Raw genomic sequence first — 25,255 nt, 5'->3', positions numbered from 1 at the left:
CGCAATGGTCTCTAACATTTTTGCTCCTAGATGCATCAATGTGGAGAATTTTTCAAAAATGTGAAAAATAGAAGAGTGTTGAAAAAAAACGGTATCCGAAGCATGGTACAGAAAAACTATTACTACAAAATTTGTAGCAAATTGTATCCTTAACGCAATGGTCTGTAACATTTTTGCTCCTAGATGCATCAATGTGGAGATTTTTTCAAAAATGTGAAAAATAGAAGAGTGTTGAAAAAAAGCGGTATTAGAAGCATGGTACAGAAAAACTATTACTACAAAATTTGTAGCAAATTGTACTCTTAACGCAATGGTCTGTAACATTTTTGCTCCTAGATGCATCAATGTGGAGATTTTTTCAAAAATGTGAAAAATAGAAGAGTGTTGAAAAAAAGCGGTATTAGAAGCATGGTACAGAAAAACTTTTACTACAAAAGTTGTAGCAAATTGTACCCTTAACGCAATGGTCTGTAACATTTTTGCTCCTAGATGCATCAATGTGGAGATTTTTTCAAAAATGTGAAAATTAGAAGAGTGTTGAAAAAGCACGGTATCCGAAGCATGGTACAGAAAAACTTTTACTACAAAAGTTGTAGCAAATTTTGCCCTTAACGCAATGGTCTCTAACATTTTTGCTCCTAGATGCATCAATGAGGAGAATTTTTCAAAAATGTGAAAAATAGAAGAGTGTTGAAAAAAAACGGTATCCGAAGCATGGTACAGAAAAACTATTACTACAAAATTTGTAGCAAATTGTATCCTTAACGCAATGGTCTGTAACATTTTTGCTCCTAGATGCATCAATGTGGAGATTTTTTCAAAAATGTGAAAAATAGAAGAGTGTTGAAAAAAAGCGGTATTAGAAGCATGGTACAGAAAAACTATTACTACAAAATTTGTAGCAAATTGTACTCTTAACGCAATGGTCTGTAACATTTTTGCTCCTAGATGCATCAATGTGGAGATTTTTTCAAAAATGTGAAAAATAGAAGAGTGTTGAAAAAAAGCGGTATTAGAAGCATGGTACAGAAAAACTTTTACTACAAAAGTTGTAGCAAATTGTACCCTTAACGCAATGGTCTGTAACATTTTTGCTCCTAGATGCATCAATGTGGAGATTTTTTCAAAAATGTGAAAATTAGAAGAGTGTTGAAAAAGCACGGTATCCGAAGCATGGTACAGAAAAACTTTTACTACAAAAGTTGTAGCAAATTTTGCCCTTAACGCAATGGTCTCTAACATTTTTGCTCCTAGATGCATCAATGTGGAGATTTTTTCAAAAATGTGAAAAATAGAAGAGTGTTGAAAAAAACGGTATCCGGAGCATGGCACAGAAAAACTTTTACTACAAAAGTTGTAGCAAATTGTACCCTTAACGCAATGGTCTGTAACATTTTTGCTCCTAGATGCATCAATGTGGAGAATTTTTCAAAAATGTGAAAAATAGAAGAGTGTTGAAAAAAAGCGGTATTAGAAGCATGGTACAGAAAAACTATTACTACAAAATTTGTAGCAAATTGTACTCTTAACGCAATGGTCTGTAACATTTTTGCTCCTAGATGCATCAATGTGGAGATTTTTTCAAAAATGTGAAAAATAGAAGAGTGTTGAAAAAAAGCGGTATTAGAAGCATGGTACAGAAAAACTTTTACTACAAAAGTTGTAGCAAATTGTACCCTTAACGCAATGGTCTGTAACATTTTTGCTCCTAGATGCATCAATGTGGAGAATTTTTCAAAAATGTGAAAAATAGAAGAGTGTTGAAAAAAAGCGGTATTAGAAGCATGGTACAGAAAAACTATTACTACAAAATTTGTAGCAAATTGTACTCTTAACGCAATGGTCTGTAACATTTTTGCTCCTAGATGCATCAATGTGGAGATTTTTTCAAAAATGTGAAAAATAGAAGAGTGTTGAAAAAAAGCGGTATTAGAAGCATGGTACAGAAAAACTTTTACTACAAAAGTTGTAGCAAATTGTACCCTTAACGCAATGGTCTGTAACATTTTTGCTCCTAGATGCATCAATGTGGAGAATTTTTCAAAAATGTGAAAAATAGAAGAGTGTTGAAAAAAAACGGTATCCGAAGCATGGTACAGAAAAACTATTACTACAAAATTTGTAGCAAATTGTACTCTTAACGCAATGGTCTGTAACATTTTTGCTCCTAGATGCATCAATGTGGAGATTTTTTCAAAAATGTGAAAAATAGAAGAGTGTTGAAAAAAAGCGGTATTAGAAGCATGGTACAGAAAAACTTTTACTACAAAAGTTGTAGCAAATTGTACCCTTAACGCAATGGTCTGTAACATTTTTGCTCCTAGATGCATCAATGTGGAGAATTTTTCAAAAATGTGAAAAATAGAAGAGTGTTGAAAAAAAGCGGTATTAGAAGCATGGTACAGAAAAACTTTTACTACAAAAGTTGTAGCAAATTGTACCCTTAACGCAATGGTCTGTAACATTTTTGCTCCTAGATGCATCAATGTGGAGAATTTTTCAAAAATGTGAAAAATAGAAGAGTGTTGAAAAAAAACGGTATCCGAAGCATGGTACAGAAAAACTATTACTACAAAATTTGTAGCAAATTGTACTCTTAACGCAATGGTCTGTAACATTTTTGCTCCTAGATGCATCAATGTGGAGATTTTTTCAAAAATGTGAAAAATAGAAGAGTGTTGAAAAAAAGCGGTATTAGAAGCATGGTACAGAAAAACTTTTACTACAAAAGTTGTAGCAAATTGTACCCTTAACGCAATGGTCTGTAACATTTTTGCTCCTAGATGCATCAATGTGGAGAATTTTTCAAAAATGTGAAAAATAGAAGAGTGTTGAAAAAAAGCGGTATTAGAAGCATGGTACAGAAAAACTATTACTACAAAATTTGTAGCAAATTGTACTCTTAACGCAATGGTCTGTAACATTTTTGCTCCTAGATGCATCAATGTGGAGATTTTTTCAAAAATGTGAAAAATAGAAGAGTGTTGAAAAAAAGCGGTATTAGAAGCATGGTACAGAAAAACTTTTACTACAAAAGTTGTAGCAAATTGTACCCTTAACGCAATGGTCTGTAACATTTTTGCTCCTAGATGCATCAATGTGGAGAATTTTTCAAAAATGTGAAAAATAGAAGAGTGTTGAAAAAAAACGGTATCCGAAGCATGGTACAGAAAAACTATTACTACAAAATTTGTAGCAAATTGTACTCTTAACGCAATGGTCTGTAACATTTTTGCTCCTAGATGCATCAATGTGGAGATTTTTTCAAAAATGTGAAAAATAGAAGAGTGTTGAAAAAAAGCGGTATTAGAAGCATGGTACAGAAAAACTTTTACTACAAAAGTTGTAGCAAATTGTACCCTTAACGCAATGGTCTGTAACATTTTTGCTCCTAGATGCATCAATGTGGAGAATTTTTCAAAAATGTGAAAAATAGAAGAGTGTTGAAAAAAAACGGTATCCGAAGCATGGTACAGAAAAACTATTACTACAAAATTTGTAGCAAATTGTACTCTTAACGCAATGGTCTGTAACATTTTTGCTCCTAGATGCATCAATGTGGAGATTTTTTCAAAAATGTGAAAAATAGAAGAGTGTTGAAAAAAAGCGGTATTAGAAGCATGGTACAGAAAAACTTTTACTACAAAAGTTGTAGCAAATTGTACCCTTAACGCAATGGTCTGTAACATTTTTGCTCCTAGATGCATCAATGTGGAGAATTTTTCAAAAATGTGAAAAATAGAAGAGTGTTGAAAAAAAACGGTATCCGAAGCATGGTACAGAAAAACTATTACTACAAAATTTGTAGCAAATTGTACTCTTAACGCAATGGTCTGTAACATTTTTGCTCCTAGATGCATCAATGTGGAGATTTTTTCAAAAATGTGAAAAATAGAAGAGTGTTGAAAAAAAGCGGTATTAGAAGCATGGTACAGAAAAACTTTTACTACAAAAGTTGTAGCAAATTGTACCCTTAACGCAATGGTCTGTAACATTTTTGCTCCTAGATGCATCAATGTGGAGAATTTTTCAAAAATGTGAAAAATAGAAGAGTGTTGAAAAAAAGCGGTATTAGAAGCATGGTACAGAAAAACTATTACTACAAAATTTGTAGCAAATTGTACTCTTAACGCAATGGTCTGTAACATTTTTGCTCCTAGATGCATCAATGTGGAGATTTTTTCAAAAATGTGAAAAATAGAAGAGTGTTGAAAAAAAGCGGTATTAGAAGCATGGTACAGAAAAACTTTTACTACAAAAGTTGTAGCAAATTGTACCCTTAACGCAATGGTCTGTAACATTTTTGCTCCTAGATGCATCAATGTGGAGAATTTTTCAAAAATGTGAAAAATAGAAGAGTGTTGAAAAAAAACGGTATCCGAAGCATGGTACAGAAAAACTATTACTACAAAATTTGTAGCAAATTGTACTCTTAACGCAATGGTCTGTAACATTTTTGCTCCTAGATGCATCAATGTGGAGATTTTTTCAAAAATGTGAAAAATAGAAGAGTGTTGAAAAAAAGCGGTATTAGAAGCATGGTACAGAAAAACTTTTACTACAAAAGTTGTAGCAAATTGTACCCTTAACGCAATGGTCTGTAACATTTTTGCTCCTAGATGCATCAATGTGGAGATTTTTTCAAAAATGTGAAAAATAGAAGAGTGTTGAAAAAAAGCGGTATTAGAAGCATGGTACAGAAAAACTATTACTACAAAATTTGTAGCAAATTGTACTCTTAACGCAATGGTCTGTAACATTTTTGCTCCTAGATGCATCAATGTGGAGATTTTTTCAAAAATGTGAAAAATAGAAGAGTGTTGAAAAAAAGCGGTATTAGAAGCATGGTACAGAAAAACTTTTACTACAAAAGTTGTAGCAAATTGTACCCTTAACGCAATGGTCTGTAACATTTTTGCTCCTAGATGCATCAATGTGGAGATTTTTTCAAAAATGTGAAAAATAGAAGAGTGTTGAAAAAAACGGTACCCGGAGCATGGTACAGAAAAACTTTTACTACAAAAGTTGTAGCAAATTGTACCCTTAACGCAATGGTCTGTAACATTTTTGCTCCTAGATGCATCAATGTGGAGAATTTTTCAAAAATGTGAAAAATAGAAGAGTGTTGAAAAAAAACGGTATCCGAAGCATGGTACAGAAAAACTATTACTACAAAATTTGTAGCAAATTGTACTCTTAACGCAATGGTCTGTAACATTTTTGCTCCTAGATGCATCAATGTGGAGATTTTTTCAAAAATGTGAAAAATAGAAGAGTGTTGAAAAAAAGCGGTATTAGAAGCATGGTACAGAAAAACTTTTACTACAAAAGTTGTAGCAAATTGTACCCTTAACGCAATGGTCTGTAACATTTTTGCTCCTAGATGCATCAATGTGGAGATTTTTTCAAAAATGTGAAAATTAGAAGAGTGTTGAAAAAGCACGGTATCCGAAGCATGGTACAGAAAAACTTTTACTACAAAAGTTGTAGCAAATTTTGCCCTTAACGCAATGGTCTCTAACATTTTTGCTCCTAGATGCATCAATGTGGAGAATTTTTCAAAAATGTGAAAAATAGAAGAGTGTTGAAAAAAAACGGTATCCGAAGCATGGTACAGAAAAACTATTACTACAAAATTTGTAGCAAATTGTATCCTTAACGCAATGGTCTGTAACATTTTTGCTCCTAGATGCATCAATGTGGAGATTTTTTCAAAAATGTGAAAAATAGAAGAGTGTTGAAAAAAAGCGGTATTAGAAGCATGGTACAGAAAAACTATTACTACAAAATTTGTAGCAAATTGTACTCTTAACGCAATGGTCTGTAACATTTTTGCTCCTAGATGCATCAATGTGGAGATTTTTTCAAAAATGTGAAAAATAGAAGAGTGTTGAAAAAAAGCGGTATTAGAAGCATGGTACAGAAAAACTTTTACTACAAAAGTTGTAGCAAATTGTACCCTTAACGCAATGGTCTGTAACATTTTTGCTCCTAGATGCATCAATGTGGAGATTTTTTCAAAAATGTGAAAATTAGAAGAGTGTTGAAAAAGCACGGTATCCGAAGCATGGTACAGAAAAACTTTTACTACAAAAGTTGTAGCAAATTTTGCCCTTAACGCAATGGTCTCTAACATTTTTGCTCCTAGATGCATCAATGTGGAGATTTTTTCAAAAATGTGAAAAATAGAAGAGTGTTGAAAAAAACGGTATCCGGAGCATGGTACAGAAAAACTTTTACTACAAAAGTTGTAGCAAATTGTACCCTTAACGCAATGGTCTGTAACATTTTTGCTCCTAGATGCATCAATGTGGAGAATTTTTCAAAAATGTGAAAAATAGAAGAGTGTTGAAAAAAAACGGTATCCGAAGCATGGTACAGAAAAACTATTACTACAAAATTTGTAGCAAATTGTACTCTTAACGCAATGGTCTGTAACATTTTTGCTCCTAGATGCATCAATGTGGAGATTTTTTCAAAAATGTGAAAAATAGAAGAGTGTTGAAAAAAAGCGGTATTAGAAGCATGGTACAGAAAAACTTTTACTACAAAAGTTGTAGCAAATTGTACCCTTAACGCAATGGTCTGTAACATTTTTGCTCCTAGATGCATCAATGTGGAGAATTTTTCAAAAATGTGAAAATTAGAAGAGTGTTGAAAAAAAACGGTATCCGAAGCATGGTACAGAAAAACTTTTACTACAAAAGTTGTAGCAAATTGTACCCTTAACGCAATGGTCTGTAACATTTTTGCTCCTAGATGCATCAATGTGGAGAATTTTTCAAAAATGTGAAAAATAGAAGAGTGTTGAAAAAAAACGGTATCCGAAGCATGGTACAGAAAAACTATTACTACAAAATTTGTAGCAAATTGTACTCTTAACGCAATGGTCTGTAACATTTTTGCTCCTAGATGCATCAATGTGGAGATTTTTTCAAAAATGTGAAAAATAGAAGAGTGTTGAAAAAAAGCGGTATTAGAAGCATGGTACAGAAAAACTTTTACTACAAAAGTTGTAGCAAATTGTACCCTTAACGCAATGGTCTGTAACATTTTTGCTCCTAGATGCATCAATGTGGAGAATTTTTCAAAAATGTGAAAAATAGAAGAGTGTTGAAAAAAAGCGGTATTAGAAGCATGGTACAGAAAAACTATTACTACAAAATTTGTAGCAAATTGTACTCTTAACGCAATGGTCTGTAAAATTTTTGCTCCTAGATGCATCAATGTGGAGATTTTTTCAAAAATGTGAAAAATAGAAGAGTGTTGAAAAAAAGCGGTATTAGAAGCATGGTACAGAAAAACTTTTACTACAAAAGTTGTAGCAAATTGTACCCTTAACGCAATGGTCTGTAACATTTTTGCTCCTAGATGCATCAATGTGGAGAATTTTTCAAAAATGTGAAAAATAGAAGAGTGTTGAAAAAAAACGGTATCCGAAGCATGGTACAGAAAAACTATTACTACAAAATTTGTAGCAAATTGTACTCTTAACGCAATGGTCTGTAACATTTTTGCTCCTAGATGCATCAATGTGGAGATTTTTTCAAAAATGTGAAAAATAGAAGAGTGTTGAAAAAAAGCGGTATTAGAAGCATGGTACAGAAAAACTTTTACTACAAAAGTTGTAGCAAATTGTACCCTTAACGCAATGGTCTGTAACATTTTTGCTCCTAGATGCATCAATGTGGAGAATTTTTCAAAAATGTGAAAAATAGAAGAGTGTTGAAAAAAAACGGTATCCGAAGCATGGTACAGAAAAACTATTACTACAAAATTTGTAGCAAATTGTATCCTTAACGCAATGGTCTGTAACATTTTTGCTCCTAGATGCATCAATGTGGAGATTTTTTCAAAAATGTGAAAAATAGAAGAGTGTTGAAAAAAAGCGGTATTAGAAGCATGGTACAGAAAAACTATTACTACAAAATTTGTAGCAAATTGTACTCTTAACGCAATGGTCTGTAACATTTTTGCTCCTAGATGCATCAATGTGGAGATTTTTTCAAAAATGTGAAAAATAGAAGAGTGTTGAAAAAAAGCGGTATTAGAAGCATGGTACAGAAAAACTTTTACTACAAAAGTTGTAGCAAATTGTACCCTTAACGCAATGGTCTGTAACATTTTTGCTCCTAGATGCATCAATGTGGAGAATTTTTCAAAAATGTGAAAAATAGAAGAGTGTTGAAAAAAAACGGTATCCGAAGCATGGTACAGAAAAACTATTACTACAAAATTTGTAGCAAATTGTACTCTTAACGCAATGGTCTGTAACATTTTTGCTCCTAGATGCATCAATGTGGAGATTTTTTCAAAAATGTGAAAAATAGAAGAGTGTTGAAAAAAAGCGGTATTAGAAGCATGGTACAGAAAAACTTTTACTACAAAAGTTGTAGCAAATTGTACCCTTAACGCAATGGTCTGTAACATTTTTGCTCCTAGATGCATCAATGTGGAGAATTTTTCAAAAATGTGAAAAATAGAAGAGTGTTGAAAAAAAACGGTATCCGAAGCATGGTACAGAAAAACTATTACTACAAAATTTGTAGCAAATTGTATCCTTAACGCAATGGTCTGTAACATTTTTGCTCCTAGATGCATCAATGTGGAGATTTTTTCAAAAATGTGAAAAATAGAAGAGTGTTGAAAAAAAGCGGTATTAGAAGCATGGTACAGAAAAACTATTACTACAAAATTTGTAGCAAATTGTACTCTTAACGCAATGGTCTGTAACATTTTTGCTCCTAGATGCATCAATGTGGAGATTTTTTCAAAAATGTGAAAAATAGAAGAGTGTTGAAAAAAAGCGGTATTAGAAGCATGGTACAGAAAAACTTTTACTACAAAAGTTGTAGCAAATTGTACCCTTAACGCAATGGTCTGTAACATTTTTGCTCCTAGATGCATCAATGTGGAGATTTTTTCAAAAATGTGAAAATTAGAAGAGTGTTGAAAAAGCACGGTATCCGAAGCATGGTACAGAAAAACTTTTACTACAAAAGTTGTAGCAAATTTTGCCCTTAACGCAATGGTCTCTAACATTTTTGCTCCTAGATGCATCAATGTGGAGATTTTTTCAAAAATGTGAAAAATAGAAGAGTGTTGAAAAAAACGGTATCCGGAGCATGGTACAGAAAAACTTTTACTACAAAAGTTGTAGCAAATTGTACCCTTAACGCAATGGTCTGTAACATTTTTGCTCCTAGATGCATCAATGTGGAGAATTTTTCAAAAATGTGAAAAATAGAAGAGTGTTGAAAAAAAACGGTATCCGAAGCATGGTACAGAAAAACTATTACTACAAAATTTGTAGCAAATTGTACTCTTAACGCAATGGTCTGTAACATTTTTGCTCCTAGATGCATCAATGTGGAGATTTTTTCAAAAATGTGAAAAATAGAAGAGTGTTGAAAAAAAGCGGTATTAGAAGCATGGTACAGAAAAACTTTTACTACAAAAGTTGTAGCAAATTGTACCCTTAACGCAATGGTCTGTAACATTTTTGCTCCTAGATGCATCAATGTGGAGAATTTTTCAAAAATGTGAAAATTAGAAGAGTGTTGAAAAAAAACGGCATCCGAAGCATGGTACAGAAAAACTTTTACTACAAAAGTTGTAGCAAATTGTACCCTTAACGCAATGGTCTGTAACATTTTTGCTCCTAGATGCATCAATGTGGAGAATTTTTCAAAAATGTGAAAAATAGAAGAGTGTTGAAAAAAAACGGTATCCGAAGCATGGTACAGAAAAACTATTACTACAAAATTTGTAGCAAATTGTACTCTTAACGCAATGGTCTGTAACATTTTTGCTCCTAGATGCATCAATGTGGAGATTTTTTCAAAAATGTGAAAAATAGAAGAGTGTTGAAAAAAAGCGGTATTAGAAGCATGGTACAGAAAAACTTTTACTACAAAAGTTGTAGCAAATTGTACCCTTAACGCAATGGTCTGTAACATTTTTGCTCCTAGATGCATCAATGTGGAGAATTTTTCAAAAATGTGAAAAATAGAAGAGTGTTGAAAAAAAGCGGTATTAGAAGCATGGTACAGAAAAACTATTACTACAAAATTTGTAGCAAATTGTACTCTTAACGCAATGGTCTGTAACATTTTTGCTCCTAGATGCATCAATGTGGAGATTTTTTCAAAAATGTGAAAAATAGAAGAGTGTTGAAAAAAAGCGGTATTAGAAGCATGGTACAGAAAAACTTTTACTACAAAAGTTGTAGCAAATTGTACCCTTAACGCAATGGTCTGTAACATTTTTGCTCCTAGATGCATCAATGTGGAGAATTTTTCAAAAATGTGAAAAATAGAAGAGTGTTGAAAAAAAACGGTATCCGAAGCATGGTACAGAAAAACTATTACTACAAAATTTGTAGCAAATTGTACTCTTAACGCAATGGTCTGTAACATTTTTGCTCCTAGATGCATCAATGTGGAGATTTTTTCAAAAATGTGAAAAATAGAAGAGTGTTGAAAAAAAGCGGTATTAGAAGCATGGTACAGAAAAACTTTTACTACAAAAGTTGTAGCAAATTGTACCCTTAACGCAATGGTCTGTAACATTTTTGCTCCTAGATGCATCAATGTGGAGAATTTTTCAAAAATGTGAAAAATAGAAGAGTGTTGAAAAAAAGCGGTATTAGAAGCATGGTACAGAAAAACTATTACTACAAAATTTGTAGCAAATTGTACTCTTAACGCAATGGTCTGTAACATTTTTGCTCCTAGATGCATCAATGTGGAGATTTTTTCAAAAATGTGAAAAATAGAAGAGTGTTGAAAAAAAGCGGTATTAGAAGCATGGTACAGAAAAACTTTTACTACAAAAGTTGTAGCAAATTGTACCCTTAACGCAATGGTCTGTAACATTTTTGCTCCTAGATGCATCAATGTGGAGAATTTTTCAAAAATGTGAAAAATAGAAGAGTGTTGAAAAAAAACGGTATCCGAAGCATGGTACAGAAAAACTATTACTACAAAATTTGTAGCAAATTGTACTCTTAACGCAATGGTCTGTAACATTTTTGCTCCTAGATGCATCAATGTGGAGATTTTTTCAAAAATGTGAAAAATAGAAGAGTGTTGAAAAAAAGCGGTATTAGAAGCATGGTACAGAAAAACTTTTACTACAAAAGTTGTAGCAAATTGTACCCTTAACGCAATGGTCTGTAACATTTTTGCTCCTAGATGCATCAATGTGGAGAATTTTTCAAAAATGTGAAAAATAGAAGAGTGTTGAAAAAAAACGGTATCCGAAGCATGGTACAGAAAAACTATTACTACAAAATTTGTAGCAAATTGTACTCTTAACGCAATGGTCTGTAACATTTTTGCTCCTAGATGCATCAATGTGGAGATTTTTTCAAAAATGTGAAAAATAGAAGAGTGTTGAAAAAAAGCGGTATTAGAAGCATGGTACAGAAAAACTTTTACTACAAAAGTTGTAGCAAATTGTACCCTTAACGCAATGGTCTGTAACATTTTTGCTCCTAGATGCATCAATGTGGAGAATTTTTCAAAAATGTGAAAAATAGAAGAGTGTTGAAAAAAAGCGGTATTAGAAGCATGGTACAGAAAAACTATTACTACAAAATTTGTAGCAAATTGTACTCTTAACGCAATGGTCTGTAACATTTTTGCTCCTAGATGCATCAATGTGGAGATTTTTTCAAAAATGTGAAAAATAGAAGAGTGTTGAAAAAAAGCGGTATTAGAAGCATGGTACAGAAAAACTTTTACTACAAAAGTTGTAGCAAATTGTACCCTTAACGCAATGGTCTGTAACATTTTTGCTCCTAGATGCATCAATGTGGAGAATTTTTCAAAAATGTGAAAAATAGAAGAGTGTTGAAAAAAAACGGTATCCGAAGCATGGTACAGAAAAACTATTACTACAAAATTTGTAGCAAATTGTACTCTTAACGCAATGGTCTGTAACATTTTTGCTCCTAGATGCATCAATGTGGAGATTTTTTCAAAAATGTGAAAAATAGAAGAGTGTTGAAAAAAAGCGGTATTAGAAGCATGGTACAGAAAAACTTTTACTACAAAAGTTGTAGCAAATTGTACCCTTAACGCAATGGTCTGTAACATTTTTGCTCCTAGATGCATCAATGTGGAGAATTTTTCAAAAATGTGAAAAATAGAAGAGTGTTGAAAAAAAACGGTATCCGAAGCATGGTACAGAAAAACTATTACTACAAAATTTGTAGCAAATTGTACTCTTAACGCAATGGTCTGTAACATTTTTGCTCCTAGATGCATCAATGTGGAGATTTTTTCAAAAATGTGAAAAATAGAAGAGTGTTGAAAAAAAGCGGTATTAGAAGCATGGTACAGAAAAACTTTTACTACAAAAGTTGTAGCAAATTGTACCCTTAACGCAATGGTCTGTAACATTTTTGCTCCTAGATGCATCAATGTGGAGAATTTTTCAAAAATGTGAAAAATAGAAGAGTGTTGAAAAAAAGCGGTATTAGAAGCATGGTACAGAAAAACTATTACTACAAAATTTGTAGCAAATTGTACTCTTAACGCAATGGTCTGTAACATTTTTGCTCCTAGATGCATCAATGTGGAGATTTTTTCAAAAATGTGAAAAATAGAAGAGTGTTGAAAAAAAGCGGTATTAGAAGCATGGTACAGAAAAACTTTTACTACAAAAGTTGTAGCAAATTGTACCCTTAACGCAATGGTCTGTAACATTTTTGCTCCTAGATGCATCAATGTGGAGAATTTTTCAAAAATGTGAAAAATAGAAGAGTGTTGAAAAAAAACGGTATCCGAAGCATGGTACAGAAAAACTATTACTACAAAATTTGTAGCAAATTGTACTCTTAACGCAATGGTCTGTAACATTTTTGCTCCTAGATGCATCAATGTGGAGATTTTTTCAAAAATGTGAAAAATAGAAGAGTGTTGAAAAAAAGCGGTATTAGAAGCATGGTACAGAAAAACTTTTACTACAAAAGTTGTAGCAAATTGTACCCTTAACGCAATGGTCTGTAACATTTTTGCTCCTAGATGCATCAATGTGGAGAATTTTTCAAAAATGTGAAAAATAGAAGAGTGTTGAAAGAAAACGGTATCCGAAGCATGGTACAGAAAAACTATTACTACAAAATTTGTAGCAAATTGTATCCTTAACGCAATGGTCTGTAACATTTTTGCTCCTAGATGCATCAATGTGGAGATTTTTTCAAAAATGTGAAAAATAGAAGAGTGTTGAAAAAAAGCGGTATTAGAAGCATGGTACAGAAAAACTATTACTACAAAATTTGTAGCAAATTGTACTCTTAACGCAATGGTCTGTAACATTTTTGCTCCTAGATGCATCAATGTGGAGATTTTTTCAAAAATGTGAAAAATAGAAGAGTGTTGAAAAAAAGCGGTATTAGAAGCATGGTACAGAAAAACTTTTACTACAAAAGTTGTAGCAAATTGTACCCTTAACGCAATGGTCTGTAACATTTTTGCTCCTAGATGCATCAATGTGGAGAATTTTTCAAAAATGTGAAAAATAGAAGAGTGTTGAAAAAAAACGGTATCCGAAGCATGGTACAGAAAAACTATTACTACAAAATTTGTAGCAAATTGTACTCTTAACGCAATGGTCTGTAACATTTTTGCTCCTAGATGCATCAATGTGGAGATTTTTTCAAAAATGTGAAAAATAGAAGAGTGTTGAAAAAAAGCGGTATTAGAAGCATGGTACAGAAAAACTTTTACTACAAAAGTTGTAGCAAATTGTACCCTTAACGCAATGGTCTGTAACATTTTTGCTCCTAGATGCATCAATGTGGAGAATTTTTCAAAAATGTGAAAAATAGAAGAGTGTTGAAAAAAAACGGTATCCGAAGCATGGTACAGAAAAACTATTACTACAAAATTTGTAGCAAATTGTATCCTTAACGCAATGGTCTGTAACATTTTTGCTCCTAGATGCATCAATGTGGAGATTTTTTCAAAAATGTGAAAAATAGAAGAGTGTTGAAAAAAAGCGGTATTAGAAGCATGGTACAGAAAAACTATTACTACAAAATTTGTAGCAAATTGTACTCTTAACGCAATGGTCTGTAACATTTTTGCTCCTAGATGCATCAATGTGGAGATTTTTTCAAAAATGTGAAAAATAGAAGAGTGTTGAAAAAAAGCGGTATTAGAAGCATGGTACAGAAAAACTTTTACTACAAAAGTTGTAGCAAATTGTACCCTTAACGCAATGGTCTGTAACATTTTTGCTCCTAGATGCATCAATGTGGAGATTTTTTCAAAAATGTGAAAATTAGAAGAGTGTTGAAAAAGCACGGTATCCGAAGCATGGTACAGAAAAACTTTTACTACAAAAGTTGTAGCAAATTTTGCCCTTAACGCAATGGTCTCTAACATTTTTGCTCCTAGATGCATCAATGTGGAGAATTTTTCAAAAATGTGAAAAATAGAAGAGTGTTGAAAAAAAACGGTATCCGAAGCATGGTACAGAAAAACTATTACTACAAAATTTGTAGCAAATTGTATCCTTAACGCAATGGTCTGTAACATTTTTGCTCCTAGATGCATCAATGTGGAGATTTTTTCAAAAATGTGAAAAATAGAAGAGTGTTGAAAAAAAGCGGTATTAGAAGCATGGTACAGAAAAACTTTTACTACAAAAGTTGTAGCAAATTGTACCCTTAACGCAATGGTCTGTAACATTTTTGCTCCTAGATGCATCAATGTGGAGATTTTTTCAAAAATGTGAAAATTAGAAGAGTGTTGAAAAAGCACGGTATCCGAAGAATGGTACAGAAAAACTTTTACTACAAAAGTTGTAGCAAATTTTGCCTTTAACGCAATGGTCTCTAACATTTTTGCTCCTAGATGCATCAATGTGGAGATTTTTTCAAAAATGTGAAAAATAGAAGAGTGTTGAAAAAAACGGTATCCGGAGCATGGTACAGAAAAACTTTTACTACAAAAGTTGTAGCAAATTGTACCCTTAACGCAATGGTCTGTAACATTTTTGCTCCTAGATGCATCAATGTGGAGAATTTTTCAAAAATGTGAAAAATAGAAGAGTGTTGAAAAAAAGCGGTATGCATGGTACAGAAAAACTATTACTACAAAATTTGTAGCAAATTGTACTCTTAACGCAATGGTCTGTAACATTTTTGCTCCTAGATGCATCAATGTGGAGATTTTTTCAAAAATGTGAAAAATAGAAGAGTGTTGAAAAAAAGCGGTATTAGAAGCATGGTACAGAAAAACTTTTACTACAAAAGTTGTAGCAAATTGTACCCTTAACGCAATGGTCTGTAACATTTTTGCTCCTAGATGCATCAATGTGGAGATTTTTTCAAAAATGTGAAAAATAGAAGAGTGTTGAAAAAAAGCGGTATTAGAAGCATGGTACAGAAAAACTTTTACTACAAAAGTTGTAGCAAATTGTACCCTTAACGCAATGGTCTGTAACATTTTTGCTCCTAGATGCATCAATGTGGAGAATTTTTCAAAAATGTGAAAAATAGAAGAGTGTTGAAAAAAAACGGTATCCGAAGCATGGTACAGAAAAACTATTACTACAAAATTTGTAGCAAATTGTATCCTTAACGCAATGGTCTGTAACATTTTTGCTCCTAGATGCATCAATGTGGAGAATTTTTCAAAAATGTGAAAAATAGAAGAGTGTTGAAAAAAAACGGTATCCGAAGCATGGTACAGAAAAACTATTACTACAAAATTTGTAGCAAATTGTACTCTTAACGCAATGGTCTGTAACATTTTTGCTCCTAGATGCATCAATGTGGAGATTTTTTCAAAAATGTGAAAAATAGAAGAGTGTTGAAAAAAAGCGGTATTAGAAGCATGGTACAGAAAAACTTTTACTACAAAAGTTGTAGCAAATTGTACCCTTAACGCAATGGTCTGTAACATTTTTGCTCCTAGATGCATCAATGTGGAGATTTTTTCAAAAATGTGAAAAATAGAAGAGTGTTGAAAAAAAGCGGTATTAGAAGCATGGTACAGAAAAACTTTTACTACAAAAGTTGTAGCAAATTGTACCCTTAACGCAATGGTCTGTAACATTTTTGCTCCTAGATGCATCAATGTGGAGAATTTTTCAAAAATGTGAAAAATAGAAGAGTGTTGAAAAAAAACGGTATCCGAAGCATGGTACAGAAAAACTATTACTACAAAATTTGTAGCAAATTGTATCCTTAACGCAATGGTCTGTAACATTTTTGCTCCTAGATGCATCAATGTGGAGATTTTTTCAAAAATGTGAAAAATAGAAGAGTGTTGAAAAAAAGCGGTATTAGAAGCATGGTACAGAAAAACTATTACTACAAAATTTGTAGCAAATTGTACTCTTAACGCAATGGTCTGTAACATTTTTGCTCCTAGATGCATCAATGTGGAGATTTTTTCAAAAATGTGAAAAATAGAAGAGTGTTGAAAAAAAGCGGTATTAGAAGCATGGTACAGAAAAACTTTTACTACAAAAGTTGTAGCAAATTGTACCCTTAACGCAATGGTCTGTAACATTTTTGCTCCTAGATGCATCAATGTGGAGATTTTTTCAAAAATGTGAAAATTAGAAGAGTGTTGAAAAAGCACGGTATCCGAAGCATGGTACAGAAAAACTTTTACTACAAAAGTTGTAGCAAATTTTGCCCTTAACGCAATGGTCTCTAACATTTTTGCTCCTAGATGCATCAATGTGGAGAATTTTTCAAAAATGTGAAAAATAGAAGAGTGTTGAAAAAAAACGGTATCCGAAGCATGGTACAGAAAAACTATTACTACAAAATTTGTAGCAAATTGTATCCTTAACGCAATGGTCTGTAACATTTTTGCTCCTAGATGCATCAATGTGGAGATTTTTTCAAAAATGTGAAAAATAGAAGAGTGTTGAAAAAAAGCGGTATTAGAAGCATGGTACAGAAAAACTATTACTACAAAATTTGTAGCAAATTGTACTCTTAACGCAATGGTCTGTAACATTTTTGCTCCTAGATGCATCAATGTGGAGATTTTTTCAAAAATGTGAAAAATAGAAGAGTGTTGAAAAAAAGCGGTATTAGAAGCATGGTACAGAAAAACTATTACTACAAAATTTGTAGCAAATTGTACTCTTAACGCAATGGTCTGTAACATTTTTGCTCCTAGATGCATCAATGTGGAGATTTTTTCAAAAATGTGAAAAATAGAAGAGTGTTGAAAAAAAGCGGTATTAGAAGCATGGTACAGAAAAACTTTTACTACAAAAGTTGTAGCAAATTGTACCCTTAACGCAATGGTCTGTAACATTTTTGCTCCTAGATGCATCAATGTGGAGATTTTTTCAAAAATGTGAAAATTAGAAGAGTGTTGAAAAAGCACGGTATCCGAAGCATGGTACAGAAAAACTTTTACTACAAAAGTTGTAGCAAATTTTGCCCTTAACGCAATGGTCTCTAACATTTTTGCTCCTAGATGCATCAATGTGGAGAATTTTTCAAAAATGTGAAAAATAGAAGAGTGTTGAAAAAAAACGGTATCCGAAGCATGGTACAGAAAAACTATTACTACAAAATTTGTAGCAAATTGTATCCTTAACGCAATGGTCTGTAACATTTTTGCTCCTAGATGCATCAATGTGGAGATTTTTTCAAAAATGTGAAAAATAGAAGAGTGTTGAAAAAAAGCGGTATTAGAAGCATGGTACAGAAAAACTATTACTACAAAATTTGTAGCAAATTGTACTCTTAACGCAATGGTCTGTAACATTTTTGCTCCTAGATGCATCAATGTGGAGATTTTTTCAAAAATGTGAAAAATAGAAGAGTGTTGAAAAAAAGCGGTATTAGAAGCATGGTACAGAAAAACTGTTACTACAAAATTTGTAGCAAATTGTACTCTTAACGCAATGGTCTGTAACATTTTTGCTCCTAGATGCATCAATGTGGAGATTTTTTCAAAAATGTGAAAAATAGAAGAGTGTTGAAAAAAAGCGGTATTAGAAGCATGGTACAGAAAAACTTTTACTACAAAAGTTGTAGCAAATTGTACCCTTAACGCAATGGTCTGTAACATTTTTGCTCCTAGATGCATCAATGTGGAGATTTTTTCAAAAATGTGAAAAATAGAAGAGTGTTGAAAAAAACGGTATCCGGAGCATGGTACAGAAAAACTTTTACTACAAAAGTTGTAGCAAATTGTACCCTTAACGCAATGGTCTGTAACATTTTTGCTCCTAGATGCATCAATGTGGAGAATTTTTCAAAAATGTGAAAAATAGAAGAGTGTTGAAAAAAAGCGGTATTAGAAGCATGGTACAGAAAAACTATTACTACAAAATTTGTAGCAAATTGTACCCTTAACGCAATGGTCTGTAACATTTTTGCTCCTAGATGCATCAATGTGGAGATTTTTTCAAAAATGTGAAAATTAGAAGAGTGTTGAAAAAGCACGGTATCCGAAGCATGGTACAGAAAAACTTTTACTACAAAAGTTGTAGCAAATTTTGCCTTTAACGCAATGGTCTCTAACATTTTTGCTCCTAGATGCATCAATGTGGAGATTTTTTCAAAAATGTGAAAAATAGAAGAGTGTTGAAAAAAACGGTATCCGGAGCATGGTACAGAAAAACTTTTACTACAAAAGTTGTAGCAAATTGTACCCTTAACGCAATGGTCTGTAACATTTTTGCTCCTAGATGCATCAATGTGGAGATTTTTTCAAAAATGTGAAAAATAGAAGAGTGTTGAAAAAAAGCGGTATTAGAAGCATGGTACAGAAAAACTTTTACTACAAAAGTTGTAGCAAATTGTACCCTTAACGCAATGGTCTGTAACATTTTTGCTCCTAGATGCATCAATGTGGAGATTTTTTCAAAAATGTGAAAATTAGAAGAGTGTTGAAAAAGCACGGTATCCGAAGCATGGTACAGAAAAACTTTTACTACAAAAGTTGTAGCAAATTTTGCCCTTAACGCAATGGTCTCTAACATTTTTGCTCCTAGATGCATCAATGTGGAGATTTTTTCAAAAATGTGAAAAATAGAAGAGTGTTGAAAAAAACGGTATCCGGAGCATGGTACAGAAAAACTTTTACTACAAAAGTTGTAGCAAATTGTACCCTTAACGCAATGGTCTGTAACATTTTTGCTCCTAGATGCATCAATGTGGAGAATTTTTCAAAAATGTGAAAAATAGAAGAGTGTTGAAAAAAAACGGTATCCGAAGCATGGTACAGAAAAACTATTACTACAAAATTTGTAGCAAATTGTACTCTTAACGCAATGGTCTGTAACATTTTTGCTCCTAGATGCATCAATGTGGAGATTTTTTCAAAAATGTGAAAAATAGAAGAGTGTTGAAAAAAAGCGGTATTAGAAGCATGGTACAGAAAAACTTTTACTACAAAAGTTGTAGCAAATTGTACCCTTAACGCAATGGTCTGTAACATTTTTGCTCCTAGATGCATCAATGTGGAGAATTTTTCAAAAATGTGAAAATTAGAAGAGTGTTGAAAAAAAACGGTATCCGAAGCATGGTACAGAAAAACTTTTACTACAAAAGTTGTAGCAAATTGTACCCTTAACGCAATGGTCTGTAACATTTTTGCTCCTAGATGCATCAATGTGGAGAATTTTTCAAAAATGTGAAAAATAGAAGAGTGTTGAAAAAAAACGGTATCCGAAGCATGGTACAGAAAAACTATTACTACAAAATTTGTAGCAAATTGTACTCTTAACGCAATGGTCTGTAACATTTTTGCTCCTAGATGCATCAATGTGGAGATTTTTTCAAAAATGTGAAAAATAGAAGAGTGTTGAAAAAAAGCGGTATTAGAAGCATGGTACAGAAAAACTTTTACTACAAAAGTTGTAGCAAATTGTACCCTTAACGCAATGGTCTGTAACATTTTTGCTCCTAGATGCATCAATGTGGAGATTTTTTCAAAAATGTGAAAATTAGAAGAGTGTTGAAAAAGCACGGTATCCGAAGCATGGTACAGAAAAACTTTTACTACAAAAGTTGTAGCAAATTTTGCCTTTAACGCAATGGTCTCTAACATTTTTGCTCCTAGATGCATCAATGTGGAGATTTTTTCAAAAATGTGAAAAATAGAAGAGTGTTGAAAAAAATGGTATCCGGAGCATGGTACAGAAAAACTTTTACTACAAAAGTTGTAGCAAATTGTACCCTTAACGCAATGGTCTGTAACATTTTTGCTCCTAGATGCATCAATGTGGAGAATTTTTCAAAAATGTGAAAAATAGAAGAGTGTTGAAAAAAAGCGGTATTAGAAGCATGGTACAGAAAAACTATTACTACAAAATTTGTAGCAAATTGTACTCTTAACGCAATGGTCTGTAACATTTTTGCTCCTAGATGCATCAATGTGGAGATTTTTTCAAAAATGTGAAAAATAGAAGAGTGTTGAAAAAAAGCGGTATTAGAAGCATGGTACAGAAAAACTTTTACTACAAAAGTTGTAGCAAATTGTACCCTTAACGCAATGGTCTGTAACATTTTTGCTCCTAGATGCATCAATGTGGAGAATTTTTCAAAAATGTGAAAAATAGAAGAGTGTTGAAAAAAAACGGTATCCGAAGCATGGTACAGAAAAACTATTACTACAAAATTTGTAGCAAATTGTACTCTTAACGCAATGGTCTGTAACATTTTTGCTCCTAGATGCATCAATGTGGAGATTTTTTCAAAAATGTGAAAAATAGAAGAGTGTTGAAAAAAAGCGGTATTAGAAGCATGGTACAGAAAAACTTTTACTACAAAAGTTGTAGCAAATTGTACCCTTAACGCAATGGTCTGTAACATTTTTGCTCCTAGATGCATCAATGTGGAGAATTTTTCAAAAATGTGAAAATTAGAAGAGTGTTGAAAAAAAACGGTATCCGAAGCATGGTACAGAAAAACTTTTACTACAAAAGTTGTAGCAAATTGTACCCTTAACGCAATGGTCTGTAACATTTTTGCTCCTAGATGCATCAATGTGGAGAATTTTTCAAAAATGTGAAAAATAGAAGAGTGTTGAAAAAAAACGGTATCCGAAGCATGGTACAGAAAAACTATTACTACAAAATTTGTAGCAAATTGTACTCTTAACGCAATGGTCTGTAACATTTTTGCTCCTAGATGCATCAATGTGGAGATTTTTTCAAAAATGTGAAAAATAGAAGAGTGTTGAAAAAAAGCGGTATTAGAAGCATGGTACAGAAAAACTTTTACTACAAAAGTTGTAGCAAATTGTACCCTTAACGCAATGGTCTGTAACATTTTTGCTCCTAGATGCATCAATGTGGAGATTTTTTCAAAAATGTGAAAATTAGAAGAGTGTTGAAAAAGCACGGTATCCGAAGCATGGTACAGAAAAACTTTTACTACAAAAGTTGTAGCAAATTTTGCCTTTAACGCAATGGTCTCTAACATTTTTGCTCCTAGATGCATCAATGTGGAGATTTTTTCAAAAATGTGAAAAATAGAAGAGTGTTGAAAAAAACGGTATCCGGAGCATGGTACAGAAAAACTTTTACTACAAAAGTTGTAGCAAATTGTACCCTTAACGCAATGGTCTGTAACATTTTTGCTCCTAGATGCATCAATGTGGAGAATTTTTCAAAAATGTGAAAAATAGAAGAGTGTTGAAAAAAAGCGGTATTAGAAGCATGGTACAGAAAAACTATTACTACAAAATTTGTAGCAAATTGTACTCTTAACGCAATGGTCTGTAACATTTTTGCTCCTAGATGCATCAATGTGGAGATTTTTTCAAAAATGTGAAAAATAGAAGAGTGTTGAAAAAAAGCGGTATTAGAAGCATGGTACAGAAAAACTTTTACTACAAAAGTTGTAGCAAATTGTACCCTTAACGCAATGGTCTGTAACATTTTTGCTCCTAGATGCATCAATGTGGAGAATTTTTCAAAAATGTGAAAAATAGAAGAGTGTTGAAAAAAAGCGGTATTAGAAGCATGGTACAGAAAAACTATTACTACAAAATTTGTAGCAAATTGTACTCTTAACGCAATGGTCTGTAACATTTTTGCTCCTAGATGCATCAATGTGGAGATTTTTTCAAAAATGTGAAAAATAGAAGAGTGTTGAAAAAAAGCGGTATTAGAAGCATGGTACAGAAAAACTTTTACTACAAAAGTTGTAGCAAATTGTACCCTTAACGCAATGGTCTGTAACATTTTTGCTCCTAGATGCATCAATGTGGAGAATTTTTCAAACATGTGAAAAATAGAAGAGTGTTGAAAAAAAACGGTATCCGAAGCATGGTACAGAAAAACTATTACTACAAAATTTGTAGCAAATTGTACTCTTAACGCAATGGTCTGTAACATTTTTGCTCCTAGATGCATCAATGCGGAGATTTTTTCAAAAATGTGAAAAATAGAAGAGTGTTGAAAAAAAGCGGTATTAGAAGCATGGTACAGAAAAACTTTTACTACAAAAGTTGTAGCAAATTGTACCCTTAACGCAATGGTCTGTAACATTTTTGCTCCTAGATGCATCAATGTGGAGAATTTTTCAAACATGTGAAAAATAGAAGAGTGTTGAAAAAAAACGGTATCCGAAGCATGGTACAGAAAAACTATTACTACAAAATTTGTAGCAAATTGTACTCTTAACGCAATGGTCTGTAACATTTTTGCTCCTAGATGCATCAATGTGGAGATTTTTTCAAAAATGTGAAAAATAGAAGAGTGTTGAAAAAAAGCGGTATTAGAAGCATGGTACAGAAAAACTTTTACTACAAAAGTTGTAGCAAATTGTACCCTTAACGCAATGGTCTGTAACATTTTTGCTCCTAGATGCATCAATGTGGAGAATTTTTCAAAAATGTGAAAAATAGAAGAGTGTTGAAAAAAAACGGTATCCGAAGCATGGTACAGAAAAACTATTACTACAAAATTTGTAGCAAATTGTACTCTTAACGCAATGGTCTGTAACATTTTTGCTCCTAGATGCATCAATGTGGAGATTTTTTCAAAAATGTGAAAAATAGAAGAGTGTTGAAAAAAAGCGGTATTAGAAGCATGGTACAGAAAAACTTTTACTACAAAAGTTGTAGCAAATTGTACCCTTAACGCAATGGTCTGTAACATTTTTGCTCCTAGATGCATCAATGTGGAGAATTTTTCAAAAATGTGAAAAATAGAAGAGTGTTGAAAAAAAGCGGTATTAGAAGCATGGTACAGAAAAACTTTTACTACAAAAGTTGTAGCAAATTGTACCCTTAACGCAATGGTCTGTAACATTTTTGCTCCTAGATGCATCAATGTGGAGAATTTTTCAAAAATGTGAAAAATAGAAGAGTGTTGAAAAAAAACGGTATCCGAAGCATGGTACAGAAAAACTATTACTACAAAATTTGTAGCAAATTGTACTCTTAACGCAATGGTCTGTAACATTTTTGCTCCTAGATGCATCAATGTGGAGATTTTTTCAAAAATGTGAAAAATAGAAGAGTGTTGAAAAAAAGCGGTATTAGAAGCATGGTACAGAAAAACTTTTACTACAAAAGTTGTAGCAAATTGTACCCTTAACGCAATGGTCTGTAACATTTTTGCTCCTAGATGCATCAATGTGGAGAATTTTTCAAAAATGTGAAAATTAGAAGAGTGTTGAAAAAAAACGGTATCCGAAGCATGGTACAGAAAAACTATTACTACAAAATTTGTAGCAAATTGTACTCTTAACGCAATGGTCTGTAACATTTTTGCTCCTAGATGCATCAATGTGGAGATTTTTTCAAAAATGTGAAAAATAGAAGAGTGTTGAAAAAAAGCGGTATTAGAAGCATGGTACAGAAAAACTTTTACTACAAAAGTTGTAGCAAATTGTACCCTTAACGCAATGGTCTGTAACATTTTTGCTCCTAGATGCATCAATGTGGAGAATTTTTCAAAAATGTGAAAATTAGAAGAGTGTTGAAAAAAAACGGTATCCGAAGCATGGTACAGAAAAACTTTTACTACAAAAGTTGTAGCAAATTGTACCCTTAACGCAATGGTCTGTAACATTTTTGCTCCTAGATGCATCAATGTGGAGAATTTTTCAAAAATGTGAAAAATAGAAGAGTGTTGAAAAAAAACGGTATCCGAAGCATGGTACAGAAAAACTATTACTACAAAATTTGTAGCAAATTGTACTCTTAACGCAATGGTCTGTAACATTTTTGCTCCTAGATGCATCAATGTGGAGATTTTTTCAAAAATGTGAAAAATAGAAGAGTGTTGAAAAAAAGCGGTATTAGAAGCATGGTACAGAAAAACTTTTACTACAAAAGTTGTAGCAAATTGTACCCTTAACGCAATGGTCTGTAACATTTTTGCTCCTAGATGCATCAATGTGGAGATTTTTTCAAAAATGTGAAAATTAGAAGAGTGTTGAAAAAGCACGGTATCCGAAGCATGGTACAGAAAAACTTTTACTACAAAAGTTGTAGCAAATTTTGCCTTTAACGCAATGGTCTCTAACATTTTTGCTCCTAGATGCATCAATGTGGAGATTTTTTCAAAAATGTGAAAAATAGAAGAGTGTTGAAAAAAACGGTATCCGGAGCATGGTACAGAAAAACTTTTACTACAAAAGTTGTAGCAAATTGTACCCTTAACGCAATGGTCTGTAACATTTTTGCTCCTAGATGCATCAATGTGGAGAATTTTTCAAAAATGTGAAAAATAGAAGAGTGTTGAAAAAAAGCGGTATTAGAAGCATGGTACAGAAAAACTATTACTACAAAATTTGTAGCAAATTGTACTCTTAACGCAATGGTCTGTAACATTTTTGCTCCTAGATGCATCAATGTGGAGATTTTTTCAAAAATGTGAAAAATAGAAGAGTGTTGAAAAAAAGCGGTATTAGAAGCATGGTACAGAAAAACTTTTACTACAAAAGTTGTAGCAAATTGTACCCTTAACGCAATGGTCTGTAACATTTTTGCTCCTAGATGCATCAATGTGGAGAATTTTTCAAAAATGTGAAAAATAGAAGAGTGTTGAAAAAAAGCGGTATTAGAAGCATGGTACAGAAAAACTATTACTACAAAATTTGTAGCAAATTGTACTCTTAACGCAATGGTCTGTAACATTTTTGCTCCTAGATGCATCAATGTGGAGATTTTTTCAAAAATGTGAAAAATAGAAGAGTGTTGAAAAAAAGCGGTATTAGAAGCATGGTACAGAAAAACTTTTACTACAAAAGTTGTAGCAAATTGTACCCTTAACGCAATGGTCTGTAACATTTTTGCTC

Source organism: Onthophagus taurus, chromosome 3 (genome assembly GCF_036711975.1).
Source record: "Onthophagus taurus isolate NC chromosome 3, IU_Otau_3.0, whole genome shotgun sequence".
Classification (NCBI taxonomy): Eukaryota; Metazoa; Arthropoda; class Insecta; order Coleoptera; family Scarabaeidae; genus Onthophagus; species Onthophagus taurus.
This window is presented reverse-complemented; position numbering follows the sequence as displayed.